Raw genomic sequence first — 15,885 nt, 5'->3', positions numbered from 1 at the left:
ATTGGGCAGATTGCGTCCTGATTATTGTAATTCATGTTCACTATTGACGAGTAGAGATCTGTGCAGTGGGGAGCTGATTCAGAAATTGATCAATTTAAGTTTCCAATGCCGTCTAAAAATGGGAAAGATATGTAATATGCCGAGGTGTGAATATGTTTACTCACACTAAGAATCAGTTGTACATCAGGAATGTACATGTTGTGAGACATTTATCCCTCTTTAAGTCGATAAAATAGGGCCGTCCTCAACTAAAGTCCCTGAACTATTGTAAGATGTTGTCGACCGATAAGTCAACTTAATCAACAGATCTGTAAAACCTACTTTCTCCACAAAGACACTTTAAATGTTGTGTTTACCAGATACATGCTCATAAGTTTCATAAAAATAATTCATTCAGCCTGATAAAAGCATAAAAAAAACGACTAATCAGAGACCAAAACGACCAATTAGTCGACTAATCAATGAGGCGCCATTGTAAAATGTGACGATATACTGAAAATGTAGGTCACAATTTCAAATCTTTCCTTTGAGAAGTTGGAGCCTCGACTGCAACTAGTGGTGATTCATTGTGACAATGACTCAGCTGTTGGTGGCATTCTAGGCCTCCACAGTATTATTAGCTGCAGTGATAGAGAAATCATTGTGAAGTCTGCTGGGCGTAACACTTCAGTGTCATGACTAATGCATGGGGGGAAAAAAGTTTAAATCTTTCAATTTCTGGGACATGAAGTCAACTGATGATACTCTGAGGTAACATTTGACATCCTCAGAGGAAAACTGGTGAGCGATGATTTACTCGTCACCTCCCTGTCTCCAACCCCTGAGGTGGAATAACTTCCAACATTTGCAGTGACAGAAGAGGGGAAATCTTATGTGGGTTCTGGTTGTTACTGTTACGCTCTGGCAAACAAGAGGATTCCCCCAAAAGCTACTTTTTGTTTGTCAGGCCCATCGCTGGGCCCAAAGGTTAATTTTCCAAGAATTTCTTCGGGGCAGCCTCCTGAAGAAACACATCAAAGGCACCAAGAGGGTATCCATGTCACACTTTTAACGCAGGACCTGAGACACTCAATGCCTTCTCTTCAGGAACCCCAGAGGGTCATGTGGGTTGTAACTTAAACCACAGGTCAGCTCTCTTTTCTCGGGGTGTCGTTTGGTTTTCCTTTATTGTTTTTTCCATAAACCTTTTTTTACTAAAACCGTCTTTTAAGCTGACCTTTTAATTAACTGTAGATTACACAGGACATCCAATAAAAGTAGACATGTTTGCTAGTAAAAACTTCCATCCAAGTGCAGGACAGCAGCGTTCAGCCTGCGTCGCCCAGACAAGCATGCCAGCTCTAATCCCTCTCTGTCTGGAAGCACTGACCTCTTTTGTTCAGTTGATGGCTTATTACCGGTATTGATTTTGGCTTCTTTTATTTTTGCAGACTTCCTGCAGGGAGGCAGATGACCCATGCACATATCAGCTAGTGTTGGCGACGCCAACAAACATTACACGTTTATTCCGCTTAAGATAAATCCATTGTTTAATTCTATATTTTTGTTTTTAATAGCTGAATCAGTACTCCATCGGTGGATACAATGTGACACTGGATCATGTGGATGCTCTGGGATTTAACTCTAATGTGTGTTTTGGAGGATTCTTCTAGAGGACTTGGTTTCATCTGCTCCAGTTGAATCGGTGGACAAACGTCTTTTACTGTAAGTGTTAAGAAATTACTTGTTTTACTCTAATATTGGACAAAATTAGCATTATTGATCCACAATCCTTGGTGTTATTCAGCAGACATTAATGTCATTGTTCTGCGCGAATAGATTTGGTCACTGCGGCGTCAAAAGAATTCTGTGCATCTGAGAGGGAAATATTATATATTGTATTTTTATGCCACTAAAATAGTTTGACAGCTTTAGCTCGTTTGTTACTTTGTACAATCGGATTATTAATACAACAAATAAATGAATATGTATTATTATGGGTTAAACTACCCTGTAGTATATAAAGTAGTTAAAATTAGACCCAGCTGCAACATTAGTGATGCTTGCAGGTTAATGCATAATAATTATAATCCTGTGATATATTATTATTATATACTTTATTTATTTTAGAGTGCTGCATTCAAAGCAGTTTTTAAATATCTTTGTCTCGCAACGTTTATCATTACATACATAATATAGTATACACGTTGTTTTATTACCATGTTGTGAACATTGACTATGACTGGAAAGAAAAACACCTCCTGTTATCCAGTAATGATTTAAAAACTAGGATTTTGAAAACAAAGGGAATATTTTACAAAAACTTCCATTTTCTTTCTAGTTAATAGCATTATAAATAACAGGGTTCAGTAGCACACAGCTGTAATCTAACTGTCTATTATTTAGGAGTTGTTGAAAACAGCAGTTGGCTGATGTGTCGGCACATCTGGTTCAGACCGACGGCCTCCTTCGCTGAGCGTCTCCCCTCATCCCTCTCACTGTTTGAGATGTTTGTGTCTCCCTCACCATGGTTTTAGAGACTGCAGTCGTGTTCTCCTGGAGATGGATCAGAGTTTGAGACAAACACAAACTGATGCTAAATGCAACTTAGAAAGTATGTCGGAGTGCAAACTGCCGGGGTCAAATCTCCGTATCCTCACAGGACAAACCAGTTTGTCATGGTGACACTTGAGCAGAATTAAAATATAACTTGTAGTATTTAATGCAGGTATGGAAACAATATTCTACCAGTATACCTTTCTCTTAGCATGGCGCAAAGTGTGGCTGCAAGAGTCAAAAATAACTATTGGGGCTGCAACTAACTATAGTTTTAATTTCGGATTAATCTGCTTATTATTTTCTGATTGTTTGCTCAATAAAGTGTCAGAAAATTGTGAAAGATGTCCAGCCATGTTTCCCAGAGTCCAAAGTCACATCTTTGTGTCTTCATTTGTCTGACCAACTCTTCAAAACACGAGATGCTCAATGTGCAATGATAGGAAACGCAGGAAATCATCATATCTCGGAGGCTGAAAATGATTAATCACTTATCAAAATATTTGCAGAATGCAGACATTCATGTTCACTAGAGGATTAATCCCACTTACTTTGGCGATCCCCTGACTTCTCCTCTAGCGCCACCATCAGGGTCGAATGTGATTTGTCAAATACTTTGGTTTATGATCAAATATCTGCTAAAACAATGACATTCCCCTCAGCTTCAGCTGTATTTTGTGGTTATGTGACGCTAAAAAAGATGGTTAACAGGTTAAATCTTATACCTGCTAAACCTCAGCATGTTAGCATGCCGACGTTAGCTGAAAAGGTGCTGCTGTAGACTCTTGTTTATTAATTGATTTAAGTGTTTAGTCAGTTAAATGTCACTTTTTTCTTTAGAGCTCAAGATGACATCTTGTTGTGTTTTGTCCAGCTAACACTCTAAAACACTGCAGCAGCAAATCCTCATTTAACTTCATGTCATTAAATAGTCACTGCCTGTAATCAGTCACTAATTGTGCAAAAATACCATTTAAAGTCTCCATCGCCTCTTAAATCCCTCAATCGTCCATAAAGCAGCTGCAGCCTCAGCGACTGCTCGCTGATTATCTGTGAAAGACGATGCGTTTAGTGCAAAATCTCCCCAAAAAGCTCAATTTGTAAGCAGGATGTCCGTGTGAGGATAATCGTATGAGTAACGTCTACGGAAACGTTCCACCTCCCACGATCGCCCACATCTGAAGGCAGCAGTGTGGTTGTCATGGGGACAGCAGATTGTTTTGGTCGGTTTGTGTCGGTGAGGCCCGAGGAGCTGCTCCTCTCCACTCCGTCTGTAGAGATGTCTCTTCTAGAAGAAATCCCTTCCACGAGGAGCTGCTCCTCTCCACTCTGTCTGTAGAGACGTCTCTTCTAGAAGAAATCCCTTCCACCGAGGAGCTGCTCCTCTCCACTCTGTCTGTAGAGATGTCTCTTCTAGAAGAAATCCCTTCCACCGAGGAGCTGCTCCTCTCCACTCTGTCTGTAGAGATGTCTCTTCTAGAAGAAATCCCTTCCACGAGGAGCTGCTCCTCTCCACTCTGTCTGTAGAGACGTCTCTTCTAGAAGAAATCCCTTCCACCGAGGAGCTGCTCCTCTCCACTCTGTCTGTAGAGACGTCTCTTCTAGAAGAAATCCCTTCCACCGAGGAGCTGCTCCTCTCCACTCTGTCTGTAGAGACGTCTCTTCTAGAAGAAATCCCTTCACCGAGGAGCTGCTCCTCTCCACTCTGTCTGTAGAGACGTCTCTTCTAGAAGAAATCCCTTCCACCGAGGAGCTGCTCCTCTCCACTCTGTCTGTAGAGACGTCTCTTCTAGAAGAAATCCCTTCACCGAGGAGCTGCTCCTCTCCACTCCGTCTGTAGAGACGTCTCTTCTAGAAGAAATCCCTTCCACCGAGTCTTCAGTCATATTGAACAGCTAGTCTGAGTAATTAAGGGTATTAATGTGTCGTGTTTCTTTTTTGATTTCAGTGGTTTAACCTTTTGAATTTCATATTAAAAACCTTTTGTTCAAATGGTGCTATGAAGCACCTAATGCGTTAATTCATTTTGTATCAGCTTGTCCCTTCTCTGATGTAATAAATTGGATCAAAAAGTACAGACTTCTGAGTGTATAGCTCACATGAACATGTTGACTTCAGGGCTACAACTATTATAATATTTCTATTATCCATCCATCAACAAAAAATGACGATGACAACTTTGCAGAACCCAATGTGACTTCTTCAAATGTCTTGTTTTGTATAAAACAACAGTCCAAAGCCCAAACATTCAGTTTACAGTGATGTATGAAGAAGAAAAGCAGGAAATTCTGCCATTTGAGAAGCTGAAACCTGAGAATTTGTAGCATTCTTTCACCATTTTTGCTTGAAATATCGTTGCCGATTCTTTTTCTGTTGATCAACTAATAGTTTTATCTTTAGTTTCATGTAATAGTGACAGAATAGTGACTGACCTGCTGTGTTTGCTCTTCTAGTTAAGCAGTAAAGGTTTAATTCATCCATATTACAAAACACATATTTCATCCTTATTTCTTACGTGAAAACTCTTCACAGTGAGGTCTGTGGATCATCAGAGTTAGTGGGACGTTTTCATTCCTCTTCAGTTTTTCAAATTTATTTTCAATGCTTTCAGCTCAACCAGAGACATTCCTTTCCTCGTACTGGCTTGGAGGCAGAAATCTCAGAGACAAATTGCTCAAAAGCTCCACACATACAACTGATTGTATTTGCGTGGCTTTATGACATTAGGGGTTAATTTGAAATATGTCTTTGTGTCATTTGGGGGAGCTGGCCTGTTAAATAAACCAGAGAAACTGAATCTGCAATGGAACCAAACGACTGGGACATAAACATTGAGGAATAGCTGACTTGGATCAAATTGATCAAAATGTTTCTTGGCCTCAGTTTTGTTTTTGGTCGACTAGCGTTGACGCACGCTTTTTTAAACAACACATCTCCCTTTTTGAAGTGGATTAAGATTTTTTTGATCTGAGCTACAGATCTCCTCCACAAGGATTTAAAACCAGTAAACCTCTGACTTCATATTTGGAAGAACTTGACTCGCGAGCAGCAGGAAGACACGGTGGTTTGGTGTTGGCCACAGTGTGTGGCATGTTCACGGTTTGTAGTCGACTGCTTTTCCCTCCTTGCAATGAGGCTTGATTTTGCCCTGAGAAATGTTTGAATTGGAACATCAACGTTGTTGGTACTTTTTATGGATTTGTTCTCATCTTTTCAAGTCCATCTTGATACGAAATCCTCTGCCCTCTTGTTAGTAGGCACTATCCACTGGTAAACAACACTTTATTAGCATTCATTGAACTTCTGATTGCCTTTTTTGCAGGCGGAAACCTCCGGTTCTGCCAAGTGAAGCCAAAGCTGAAATGCCTTGAACCTGCATTCTCTCTAATGTCCACCAGGGGGCGACTCCTCTGGTTGTATAGAAGTCTATGAGAAAATGACTCTACTTCTCTCTTGATTTATTCCATCAGTAAACATTGTAAACATGAGTTTATGGTCTCAAACTCTAGTTTCAAGTCTTCTTCAATACAGCATGATGTTCATTTAGTAAATTTAGAGAATTTAAAATATGGTAACTTCTGTTCATTGGTTGCGGAAAAAACCCAACATACGGCCATTTTCCAAGATGGCGACGACGAGAACCAATGTGTGACGTCACGATGACTACGTCCACTTCTTATTGTATATAATAAGTGGACGTTGTCATCGTGACGTCATTTATGATTTTTTGTGATGTAGATTTTGTCTCTTACTCTAGAAAAGGATCTCTTCACTGCTGGTAAGGACGGGAGGAATGATCACAGCCACAAATAACTCCAATGTGAAATAAAAAATGTTTACTTTATTATTGTTCTAAATGACAGCAGTTTGATATTCGCTGTTTTTTAAAGTTTTGATTACATTCCATTGGCTTTCCAGTAATGAATCCGATGAATGGACACTTGGCACGGTGATGTTTAACTTAACGTGGACATGTTTATCCGGGAGTTTGACTTGAACTAACGTTCCCAGTGGCCTGGTAAGCATGACATCACCTCTCCTCTTCTGTTGTTTGGATCACAAAGCAGCTGCTGAACTCTCTGTTTGAGCTGGCATGTCAACAAAAGAACATCTTCATCTGAACTCAGATTCATCCGTATAATGGTTGACGACGGTCTCCTGGAAATGATTAGAGGTGTCTGTTTGTGAAGTGAAGTGAAGCAGCTCTTCAAGAGAGAGAACCCTCCCGCAAATAGAAAAATCAACAATCTTTAAGCTGTTTGAAACAAGAACATTTCAGTATTTTGTCTAGTTTCCAGATTTAGAATTACTTAGAAGGGCTCAATTATTGTTCATGAATTCTGTGTTTTTGTGAACTTCACCATATTCTTCCCACAAATGACAATGACTGAGCAGTACTGAAGTGATAAACCTTTGGAAGAGGTTCTCATGGAAACACCCTCTGCTGATGTGATTGGCGCCTAGTTTTTCTCTTCCTCCCGTTTCTATATTCGTCCGCTACACTCTTGTAAATCTCATGACCTAATGTGGTAAATATTTGGTTGTGCCTTGTGTGCATTCGTTAATGTTTCCTGCCACATTTTATACAAATAGAATCATGAACAAAACATGTTCGTGGCTTTTCACGCATTTACGGTGCTGAAGTTTCCTCCTGCGGTAGCTTTGGCTTATTCGGCTCATTACTTTGATACCTTTTTATTCTGCCAAGACCATGTAAGAAGCTATTACATCGATATAAAATACGACTGGATAGACGCCTGGTGCCTGTCATATAATGTGCATGTCAACTTCGAATAAAGCACATTTTGATTGTTTCATTTTATCAATACATTAATTATTTTTATTACAATGACTTTCCCTGGAACTTAAAGTTCCTGGTACTTGTTTCCCAGCTACTAAAGTAGATGAAAGTACAGAAGTCAGACATGCTTTAGTTCAGCTTTGGATACAAAATAATATAAAGGATATGTTAGAAGAATTCACTCGAGACCGATGGAAAATCATTAAACAGGACATTTATTCTTTGCAAAGAAGGAGACAGAGTTGATTCACATACAGTATACATGGATCAAGGCTACTTGGAGATCTGTCTCTGTACCCATCTTAACGCTCCCACAGTCCTCATTATCATTTCAATCCAGGACACGCTGCTGAGTGTTCTTTCGAATAGGCTAAACATTTGTGGTCCTTAATTAATGTCAGAGGCAGTTCACACAACAAGGACAGGGTGCAATAAAGATGATCAAATTAGGACACCAAACTTTGTAAGCACACATCATAATTAGTCATTTAGATTTTCCCCAACAAGATAGATTAAATATGAGGCTGAGTTTGACTCTCGTGCCTTTAGTGTGTGTGTATTTGTACGGTACATTAGTATGTGTGTGTGTGTGTGTGTGTGTGAGGGCTTTCCTGCAGACGCACAGCGACTACAAAATGTCATCTCCATGAACAATGTAATGTTTGCCACATTGTACAAATGCTCTGTTTCCATTGCTCATCACACGGATGAGCCAAAGTGAATTAATCTACTCTAACGGAACATCTCATTTATGTATCGCCAGCCTTCTTTTATCAGACATGAAAGGATCTCTTAAAAAAAGATAATGATCAGTTGCAGACACGCCTGTCCTCGCTGTCATCTGCAGAGGAAAACCGGTGCGCTGTGCTGCCTCAATGGGGCCTGACGTAGTTTGAAATACACCGTATTTATCGACATGACGTATTTATTTCAAGCTGGGTGTAAACTTTATGCCCTCTATGCAGCGGAGCCACTGCTGACAGCTATTGATGGCCAGCCGGCTCATCTGCAGAGGAAGTCGTTTACCTCTGGTCTGTTCCCAGTTGAATGTAATGCAGTTGGTGGACGTTAGCGCTGCCATATTTCACTCTTACTCACTGTGGAAATTAGCCTTAAGTTAGGAAATGGCTTCACTTTTTTTACAATCATTCAACATTTCCTCATAGACTCACTGGATATTTTTAGTAGACCGCTTCTCGATGAAAAACTACGTCACAGTGAGAAGGATCGCTTCATGCTCCCACACATTTTCCAATATGTCCTCGTCCAAGTTGAGACCGCAGAGTTCCTGCAGCTGTGTGCATGAAAGCGCTGAGTAGCTGCTAACTAAGGCCAGACTGAGTAGCCTCTGTGAAGACCAGCCATCTCCCACAGTGAGGTGAAATGTCGGCTGGACGGAATGAGAGAAGGGCCTGGAAACCGGGTAAAACCCTGCAGCTCATGCAGACGGTGCCAGCGAGACTTTAACTTCTCCGGGACTGTTTTCAGCTGCATGCCGAAGCTTTTTAAAGGCACAAAATGACGTGTTTAGAGCCACAATATTAATTAAGGTACAGCAGAATCAGCCGTGCATGAAGAAACTAAAGAGAACGTTACGTTATTCTTGTTTATAAGATTTACAAAAGATTTTACAAAAGATAGTGTACATCATCTTATAGGCCGTCAAATACTGGATTCTTGCATATACTATCGGCTGATTTTTTAGATTTTATGTTTTTTTTTAAATTGTGACTTAAGATACTATCACCTAAGATATGTTACACTTTAGAGCGGATAAACTATGTAATCCAGACTCTGTTTTTAAATGAATTCAACAGATTTATCTGGTTAAACTGCAACAAATATGGATTGAAGCAGAAACCATTGAGAGATGAAAACGATTTAAAACAGTTACTCTACACACAACTTTACTTCTAGTTTCCTAGTGAAATAGATGGCGGTATCTCTTCAGTACTTCAGTACCCTTCAGTACAAGTACTACTGAAATTAAACTATATGGCAGACAACTCACAGACACAGAGTCTGCAGCAAAGGTAGCCGTTGCTTTGCTTTGATAGGTCACTATTCAAACAAGTAACAAAACACTTTTAAATGCATTCGTCGTCGCTCAAACAGACCGTTACTCAAAAGCTAGAAGCTGAATTGTTCCATAGAAATATCCTGAACACAAACGGAGAGACCCGGCAGGATTGCAGTTGGCGTGAATGTCATCAACACCCTGGAGAGGATTACAGTCTAATGCAGGGACGTAAACACCAGAGAGACGTTGGCATAAACGTTCAACGGGATATCTGAGTCGACACATTCACGGCTTCCTTCTGCTTCGCTGATGTGTTTTGGGAAAATGTGTGTCGCTTGTTCTGAACCTAAGAAGATGTGTTGGGGGGGGAACGTGCACGTTTCCTCTGTCTTCTTGTGTTGGCAAGCTTCAGCGTTGTTGTGACAATAGTATTGTTCACACAGAATCGAGCTGTGGATTCTCTGCTTTATCATTTGTTTGAAGTAAAGGTTATGAAGTTATTTATAATCAAGTAGTCATAGCAAATGCAGCCAAAGGTAATGGGTTTATTTTAAACTTCTGACTCAGGCAGGTTTTATCTACTCCTGAGTTGTCTCTCTTTATTTCAGGACTCTCTTTTTAAGTTTAATAACCACCGAACATCTTCACTTTACAACACTGAGTTCACCGGAGCATGCAGCACCGACAAAAGACTCCTAATGCAGTCAGTGCATGTCTTTCATATTTCTTTGTCTGTTTTTAATTGACAATGATAATTTCTCCTCCAAACTCAATAAAACCATTAACTCAACAAATTGGATTGTGTCGACGATAACGGCGGACACACGCGTTCCTTTTGTAGTTTTAAAGTCGGAGCTGTGTTCTGAATCTGTTCAAGTGTTCAGAGTTATCTGAACTATATAATATGAATTAAGATAATGTATTCATTTATTGGGATGGCATTGTCGGGTGATTGGTCCACCACTTTGTTCAAGACTGAAATATCTCCATACCACTTTCAGATCTATTGCTATGAAATGTTCTAACGTTCATCGTCTCCAGAGGATGAAGCCCACTGACTTTGATGATCCACTGACTTTTTCCTTTTAGCGCCATAAGATGGACGTCTGTTTTTAAGATAATTTCTCAAAAAGTATTGGATGAATTGCCATAAAATGTAGTACACACACACATTTCCTGTTTTTGTGTCGGCTGTAAAAACCTCGGCGAGCGCTAAACGTTTCCTTTTGTGTCATCAACGGGCCGATCTTCACTTCAATGTACACATGTATATGTTTTATTAGTGTTCAGTAGAAATGGAGCAAACTGGACTTATATAATACATTCATGATATGAATTGTATATGTCATGCTTTGTGTAATCCTTCTCATCGCTGTGACATTAACCGCGGTGACGAATGACTGATCACCGATCTCATGAATGACATCGCGCCCTGCGGGTTGATTGAGCTCCAACTCAACCCAGCCAAACACAGCTGTTAACAATAGGGTCACATTCAGTACGGCTCATTCACCCAGTGTCAATATAATCCTTTCAACTAATGCCTGGAAGTTCAGATCCTCCTAATCTGTAAAGCGCACAAGCTCATTAGAGCTACCGCACTGAGACAACAAAGGGATCTCCGTGCAGAGTTTGCTCTGTCTGTGGTTCTGGTGGCTGCAATCAGAGGCTCTCTGCAGATCTGCCAGGCATCCTCCGGAGCGACCTGAGAGGGATTTTGCGAAAGCACTCCAGAGCCATATTAGTTCATGTTTGTGTGAGCTGTGACGTCTCTGGTCTGCTCAGTGTCTGCACATGGCCCGTCGCTGACTCAGAGTCAGACTGGTGAGGTTGCAACGCCACATCTGAGGATGCAACGGCTCTCCATCTTACTGGGGTTTCTTTGTCTCTAGTGCAGCCGACTCTCACTGCAAATATTTTGTCATCTGAAAGTATTTAATTAGTTCTGCAGCTCGCTGTCTTCATTTCACCTTGCTTAACCCTCCAGCGTTTGACGAGCAGCTGTAATCTTGAGACAATCCGTTTGTAGGCAGCTACAGTTTCTCGCAACTGTCACAACTTTACAAGAGTCATTAAAGCTAACGAGGTCTTCTAAGAAGGAGCTTCTAGCTGTGTTGCCGTGTTTATGTGTTACTGACAGTTTGTTGATAATGAATCTATGACCCAGCGCTGGAAAAAGCCCTCACAATGTAGAAGTCTAGAGGAACAGATAAGGTACAACACGGTTCTGTTTATCTAGGGTAAAGTCTCGGTAGTCTTCAAGTATTCACGGCCCTTTGAAGTTTTTGTGCTTCATTGTTTTACAACATTGAATACATATATTTATATTAAGTATAATTAATGTGGCTTTTTGATACTGATTATTTAAAAAAGACTCAAATGTCAAAAGTGAAAACGGATCTCAATAAAAAACAAAACTTACCCGTTTAATGGAATATTCCTAAAGTGCAGTTTTAATTGATTGCAGTATAAATACATGTGTCTGGAAGATCCACATGTGTGTTGCTTAACAACATTGTGACAAAAGCTCCACCGTGAAGACGAAGGAACACTTCAAACAACCCTAAAAGAAGCTGAATGAAAAGCACAAGTCAGGGGATGATACAAGACATGCCTTAAATAAATGATAAGGAAATGAAAGCGTAAATCTAAACCATGTAAGGACTGGAAGTTCCTGGTGACCTTCACTAAAGAGAACTGCATGTGCAATTCTGTCAAAACAAAGACCTTCACCTCTGAACAACAACTATTTCAAGAGTAATCAATCAAACACAACACATTCAGACTTTATTTCCTCGTTCTTTCTTCCCCTTAGTTTTGTACTCTTTAACTAAAACAAGATCAAACTGTTCGTTTACCTCCTACATTGAATACACTTATTGTAAGTCGCTTTGGATAAAAGCTAAATGACTGTAATGTAATGTACGTTAACGCCTCTCGCAAAAGACAGTAATTATAGAGCTTCATAATTAAACATTTTGTAAGTGACAGTGTAAATATTTCCCTGTAATCCATGTCTACATGAAAACATGAGTCTTTCATTGGCTCTTTCCACGTTGTTACATATAAACAGTATTTTATACATATCAACATGTGTTTGGCACATATTTGGCCCATAAATGAAAAAAAAGTCAGTTTCTTGTAGTTTGAACAAATCATTTACTGACCTCACGGTTCATTTTAAGTGAACAGTTGAGGCCAAACTAGCCGTGACCCTTTGCGCTCTATGATTACAAGCCTGTCCAAAGGTCAGACTGGAGACACTTTGCTTTTCTTTATGCCACTTTCAGCCTGTTGAGATTATAGAGGACTGGACCGAGTAACACGTCAGCACCTGTATGGACGGGTTATAATTTATAGGAAAGAATGCCAGAATATAAACTACCAATTCATGTTTAGTCTTTAGTGACAAACGAATATTTCAGTGCACTTAAAGAGAGACGACGGTAATCTTTGAGTGTCTCAAAAACTGAATGCCAATTCTTTGTTCTCGTTATTGATTAATCTGATGATTATTTCTCCATTAATCAATTAATTGGTCATTAAAAACATTAGAAAATACTGAAATAGGTCAAAAACCCAAAGATAATCAATTTATTGTTAAAGAAGATGATAAAAAAAGTGGGTTTTCCTCAATTTAAGAGGTTTGGACGGTTAGTTTTGATAAACCTCAGTCCCAATACTGAATGAAATTATGTTTACTATCATATAAGACTTCAAAAACCAGCAAATATTTCCATTTGAAAAGGAACCACTGATGTTTTGTCATTGTTGCTTTTAAAACATGACTCAAAGACTAACTGATTATTAAAATTGTCGACCAGCTCATAGATTTTACTCAACTTAAGCCACAGAGTTCCCAGCTTCTTACCGTTTGCTTTCTGTTCATTTAAGGTGTTCTTGAAACTTAGTTGTTGATGTTGAAGCTAAAACCGTGTTCTTACTGTCGTGCACGTTATTATTTCCCCAGACTCATATTCCTGCTATGAATCATAGCTCAATAACAGGAACTGGACCCTTTTTTTTAAGGTGAAGACGACTTGTATCTGTAACGCCTGCTTTGTTAAAACCACACCGGTGCTCTTGTGTTGGAGTCTGAGTCTCCTCACAGACACATCTGGTTGGCAGATTTAGTCGTGAAGGTGTTTGACTTTTATACTTTGTTTTCACCACCATTGTCTGACCCTCTGTTTAGTGTATCGCTGAGTTACATTCAGAGGTGCTGACAGCCTTTGATGGATGCTAGATTTATACATGTTTAGCTTTTCTATTGTTCTGGCTCTGAAGATTCAAATGTTGGCCAAGACTGAAGTACTTTTTGAAAGGTAGAAATGTCGGCAGAATGTTCCCCAGAGGATGAATCCTGCTGACACTGACAACGTTTATATGCACACTAATATTCCACTATTCTGAATGTGACAATTCTTTCCGATTAAGACGTGTAGGATACGACGAAAACACTTTTATGTTAATGTTTATGAGCAGATACCCGACATTCTCATCAACCGCAGCTGAACTTTATGTTTAGAGCTAATTAGTCGATGTCAGCATGCTAACACGCTAAGCTAAGACGATTTGACCTGCTAAACACCAGCGTGTTGGTGTCAGACGTTCTTCAGATTGTGTTGTTATAATCACAACACCGTGTTTACAGCTGTTCTATGTGTTCGTGCATGAGCCTCATGGGTTGCATTGCATGTGAAACACTCGGTAAGCCTTGAACTTGGTTCACACACATCTTCTCATCTCTCCTTCAGACCAGATCCCTGCGGTCTTCTGAAGCTGAGGAGAATATTTGATTTATGTGACAGATGTTACAATGACAGATGTCATGAGTTTATCCTCCTGCCTCTGTGAGTGGAGCCTCTTCGTCGCATACTTGAACCCAGACATGCTGATATTTCCTGTGTTGAAGAACAGACGCTTGTTGTTTTTGCATCTCGTGGCTTCGTGTACCCGAGCGTCCCGCAATGAAGAGTGACAAATCTACTTAGTGCCGTTAGATTAGTCCGGATTTATTGTTTTAGTTCGATGCTGCTTCTTCTTCTCCGTTTTATAAAAACAAGGTCAGAACTTACATTTCTAATTGGAATTCATTTTCTCTTCAAGAATGCAGAAGTGGGGTCAAATCTTTTGATGCGTATTTAAGATTTTGTTCAAAAACGGATTCTCTGTTTAGAGCTATAATTATATTACATGGTCATCTATTATCAAACAATATCCTTCAATAGTACGACAATTATTAGGCAATTAAGACTATTTGGATAATTGAATGATTGTCATTTCTTTCAAGTAAAAAATACCAAAGTTTGTGAGGATCCGTTGCATGTTTTTATCTCATGTGAGAGTAATCTGTATATAAACGGGATCCGGACGGTGGAAGAAAAGCAATTTTAATAATCTTGGCTTTTAATGCTTTTCGCGCTGGAGTTTTTCACAGTTTTAAGACCAAATGATTCATCGAAGTAAACGGAACATGAATGAAAATAATTGTTAATTGCAGCACTAACTTTCTTCGCTAACTCATTTCCTACTCATCTTCATCTAATGTGATGACTAACAAATCATCTTTGGGTTTGGGACCGTTGGTCGGTCAAAAGAATCAATTTAAAAACACCACCTTGTGTTTCTATCATTTAATAAACCAAATGAATTATCGATTAAACAACAAAAACATCAGCACATTAATCAATAATAAAGTTAGTGGCCTAATCTGAGTTGTTCCACTCAATCTAAAGGATTTGTGAACATCTAAACCCGCCTCACAGAGGTTTAATCCTCATCTAATCATATTAAGTTTAAATTGTGGGTAAACTGCGTCCGTATGGTGCCTGTTTCCCCAACTGAGCTCTGAGTTTTCTTGCAGGTATACGCGCAGGTTTGGGAATAACTGGTATTACGTTTCTCCCTGAAAGCCTTTCATTTTAATCCAAGATGGCTGGTTGAGAACGTGTCCGTTTCCTGCTCATCCCGTCTGTTAAATGTCTGAGAAAGAAACCGTGTCTGTTTAAGAAACAACTATGTCTGAGCAAGAAAACTCCACCATCACCAACTGGAGAATCACTGGAGCTCTTCAATCAGGGAACGTGCCGCAGATGTATTCGATTAAGAGTGCTTTCATGCATAGCAATAATACAATGGTTAGATATCCATCACAAGTTTGGAAATCAGAAGTAGTTGTTCGTAGTTATTTCCTCAAATATTATATATTTCATTAAAGAGAACACCGATTGTTCTTTATTTGTCCGGGGAGACGCTCGTAAACCATTATTGCAAACTCATTGAAGGGAAACAGTCTGTCTGCTGTCTACATTCGGACTTAACTTTCCTCTCATTCTCCGGCTTCCCCCTCTAATTTTCCTGCACAACCGCAAGCGCTGCTCGCTCTGTCATGACTCCCAGTAACACTGGCATCTCATTTAAAGGCAGCAGCCCAGATTAGTTGCAGCAGAGGGAGGAATGAAGAGCAGCGGAGGGAGGGAGAAATGATGGCTATTTAAGGGTTGGAGTCTAAGCAATGGGGGTCTGA

This window comes from Pholis gunnellus (genome assembly GCF_910591455.1).
Source record: "Pholis gunnellus genome assembly, chromosome: 18".
NCBI classification, from domain to species: domain Eukaryota; kingdom Metazoa; phylum Chordata; class Actinopteri; order Perciformes; family Pholidae; genus Pholis; species Pholis gunnellus.
Note: the sequence above shows the minus strand (reverse complement) of the source record.